The sequence below is a fragment of the Agrilus planipennis genome, unplaced genomic scaffold, assembly GCF_000699045.2.
Source record: "Agrilus planipennis isolate EAB-ADULT unplaced genomic scaffold, Apla_2.0 scaffold74, whole genome shotgun sequence".
Lineage (NCBI taxonomy): Eukaryota > Metazoa > Arthropoda > Insecta > Coleoptera > Buprestidae > Agrilus > Agrilus planipennis.
In genome coordinates, this window is record NW_020438975.1 from 1219443 (window position 1) to 1223818 (window position 4376).

Below are 4376 nucleotides of genomic sequence, written 5' to 3' on the forward strand. Positions count from 1 at the left end.
GCGCTGATGAGATCCAAAAAGATCGAAATCGCGATCCGCGTCTGGCAGTTTCGACAGAATACAGACCACTTCGAATTATTTTATTCGATTATAGTAACGTGCCTATCACGTTGAGGTTAGCTACGCCGGGATTCGTTTCAGCAAGTAGATATCCATATATTTAAATGGACCTTGTTGAAGCATACGTAATCCTAAAATGTAGCACTGTACTACAGATGGCGTTTACCGCGCCATTTGTGGTATTTTCTAAATAACAGACGTTTCAGTTTATCCGCATCTCTAGAAATAGCAGAAGGAAAGATATAATGCCGCAAAGTCATTAATCTTTAACTAAATTACTTAAATTAGATTGTAATCTTTTCGTTGAAAACTACAGTGTCTTTTTATCATTTTGTATAGTTGATCGTACTCCCCGTCCCAAATCGCCTTCCGGTGTTTCTCATGTCTGTGAAATTGTCCAATATAACAGGCCAGAAATGAAGCATGAAGAATGGAAACCGGTTCATCTCGAAGGTGATACGTTTTCACCAATTATAATAGTAGTGGCGGATCTAAAACATTCAGCATCAAGCCCCCGATATATTCGAGTTATGTATTTCTTCTAAAAATTGCGGGCTATTTAAAAATTTTAATATTTGACTTTTATTATTTCATGGATCGGAACCTTCAATAAAAGTTATAAATGGGGTCACGAATGTACAAGATCCGCCACCATGTTAAAAACAAATTTTAATTTGTATTATATACAAACGCAGTAGGGTGAATGAGAAGTGACAATGTATTTTGACGAAAATATGTTTTGCAAAACAAAGGAAATGATTCATACGTAAGGATCCTTTTTAACCAATTTTGAAGTTTAAACGCCTAATAGTGATAAGTAAAATTGGTCTAGGTAATTTCAATTGATTTTTAATGAATTTAAAATACAACTGGAGACGGCGTGTATGACGGTCGCCCTAGGCCCCAGGTACTTCGGTGGTAATGATGAAAAAAATTGGTGTTAGTCTTGCTCTTGAGAAAATGTAAGGTCAAGACCAACTCCAAGACTGTCTTTATACTAGCAAGATCGAACGAAAAAGAGCACGACTAAACTAAGACTGAACAAATAAGACCAAAACTAACACCAAGACCAAATACGCAAGGGAGAACGATGAATTTATAAGTTAAAGTTAAACTACTTTTATTTAAAGCAACTTTAATATGTTATTTTCTTGGAACAAAACATTTTCAGTATTTGAATTTTTTAGTTTGGTTTACTAAATTTTAACGCTAAATATAAAAAAGATTGTAGTCTAGGAGCCGGTGACATTTAAAGTATTGTCATCACGGAAAAAAATTAATATTTAACAAAATGGCCTTGGTACGCGTTAATTTACTTTTCCTAAAGTGGATAAAAAAAAAGAAAAAATGTTTTACCATCATCGCGAATTTTAAAGAATTGGCTTACCAATTTTTTTTAACCGAAAAAGTTTGAAAGGGTAAAATTTCACCATTATCGCGTAGACACTTTTGTTTTAATTTTACGCGTTTCAATGTACTTAACAAAAATATTTTGGTATGCATGTTTAAAAACTACAGGAAGTATCTGGCTTACCAATTCTGATCCATTGGCTTCATTTACATCAACTATAAAAATCACAAGGTTCAATAATTTTATTTTGCATCAAATACTTCTACGAAATTAATATTATATAATTGTTTAAAATATTAATTATTTTTAAAATTTAAATAAACTAAAAGAATTATTTTACTTAATTCCTTTTTGTCGTATTTATCCTCATGAATGTTTACTCTAAAATAAAATTATTGAACTTGGTGATTTTTATAATTGATGTAAAGGAAGCCGATGAAATAGAATTGGTATACCAGATACTTCCTGTAACTTTTAAACATGCATACCAAGATATTTTTGTTAATCGCTTTAAAACAAGTGTAAGCGGTAATGGTGAAATTTTACCCTCTTTCACACCCTTTAACTAGGTATGTTACGCCCTTTGGCTAAAAAAAATTGGTAATTAACAAATTTCCTATCGAATACAGTACAATTATTTAAAATTCGCGATGATGGTAAAACATTTTTTCTATTTTATTATAAACTAAATTTTCCCCGCGGCTTCGCTCGCAGAAATTAATATTGTTTTTCCATTAAACCTTTTAATTCCCAATTCACCCTTACAACGTTTTAATTTTATGTAATGTCGTCATCTTAGATTCCAAATACAAACGTAGCAACAACATTTCATCCTTAAGGGTTGATTTTTAAAGATTGCCAAAAGACGTAGTTGCTTAATTTCAACAATGAGCAACCTTCGAGTAAATCCGAGTACAAATAAAATAAACCCCATGGAAACGTTGCAACCTCTTTCCATTTGATTAATAATATCAAACGGCATATGTACCAAGTTTCAAGTAAATTTAACAACAAATGAAGTATGTCCCAAACTAAAATTGCAACACCCCCCCCCCCCTTTGGAGGTTGAATTGTTTAAAATGTGAGAGACCATTAAGACCAAGTTTCAAGTAAATCTGACGACAAATAATATATGTTCCATTTAAACATTACAACTCCTCTTTACCACTCCTCCCCCCCACGGGAACAGGATAAAAAGTATCCTATATCCGTCTCCTGGTTGTAAGCTACCTCCCCACTAGTTTCAGTCAAATCGGTTTAGCCGTTCTTGAGTTATAAATAGTGTAACTAACACGACTTTCTTTTATATATGTACGAGGGTGGATTGATAAGTTTCCGGCCTAACCAAGAGATGACGCCACTAGGCCTACCTTGAGGTGACATTCTATAGTACCATCCTTGGATAGCTTNAAATGTGAGAGACCATTAAGACCAAGTTTCAAGTAAATCTGACGACAAATAATATATGTTCCATTTAAACATTACAACTCCTCTTTACCACTCCTCCCCCCCACGGGAACAGGATAAAAAGTATCCTATATCCGTCTCCTGGTTGTAAGCTACCTCCCCACTAGTTTCAGTCAAATCGGTTTAGCCGTTCTTGAGTTATAAATAGTGTAACTAACACGACTTTCTTTTATATATGTACGAGGGTGGATTGATAAGTTTCCGGCCTAACCAAGAGATGACGCCACTAGGCCTACCTTGAGGTGACATTCTATAGTACCATCCTTGGATAGCTTGTAGCTATAGTTTCAGCCCGATCTCCTTGCTAGTGTAGGTTTGACAGCACGCTGAACAAGACGCCTCTGTGGTTTTCGTAAAAATGGAAAAGCAGGAAAATCGTGCTGTCATCAAATACTTTTATTTGAAGGGGTTAACGCCGAAGGAAATTAAAAAAGAGATGGACTCAACACTGGGGACATCCTCCCCGTCATATTCAACCGTTAAGCAGTGGGTTTCCGAGTTTAAAAAGGGTCGTGTGAGCACCTCTGATGGGCCTCGCTCAGGACGCCCCGTTGAGGTCACAACTCCAGATATGATCGAAAAAATTCATCAAATAGTGCTGGGAGACCGCAGATTGAAAGTGCGTGAGATAGCTGAGACCTGTAAGATGTCATATGAACGTGTGCAACATATTTTGCACCAACATTTGCATATGGAAAAGCTCTGTGCAAGATGGGTGCCGCGTTTGCTAACAGTCGACCAAAAATTGATTCGAAAAAACATTTCTACCGCAAATTTGTCATTGTATAAGCGTAATCCAAGCGAATTTTTGCGTCGATTCGTAACCGTTGACGAAACGTGGGTCCACCACTACACTCCTGAAACCAAAGAACAGTCTAAACAGTGGATTGGACCAGGGGAACCAACTCCAAAGAAGGCAAAAACAATTTTTTCGGCGAACAAGGTTATGGCTACTGTTTTTTGGGATGCAAGAGGTATTATATACATTGATTACCTTGCAAAGGGTAATACTATCACTGGTCAATACTACGCAGACTTATTGCAACGTTTGAGCCACGAGGTGAAAATTAAACGACCTCATCTGGCGAAGAAAAAAATCTTGTTTCATCACGATAACGCACCAGCGCACACGTCAATCGTTGCGACGGCTAAAATCAACGATCTAAAGTTTGAATTGATGCCGCACCCTCCTTACTCTCCAGACCTAGCCCCGAGTGACTATTTTCTGTTCCCTAATCTCAAAAAATGGCTTGGCGGTAAGAGATTTGCGGACAATGAAGAAGTAATCGAAGCTGTAAATGGTTATTTTGAGGAGCTTGACGAATCAGTCTATAGAGATGGCATTAATAGACTGGAACACCGCTATGAGAAATGTATCAGCCTTGGAGGAGATTATGTTGAGAAATAAAAAAAAAAAATTTTTAAAAACCTTGTTTTTCTTGGTCAGGCCGGAAACTTATCAATCCACCCTCGTATATAGATTAATTTTTTTTAATAT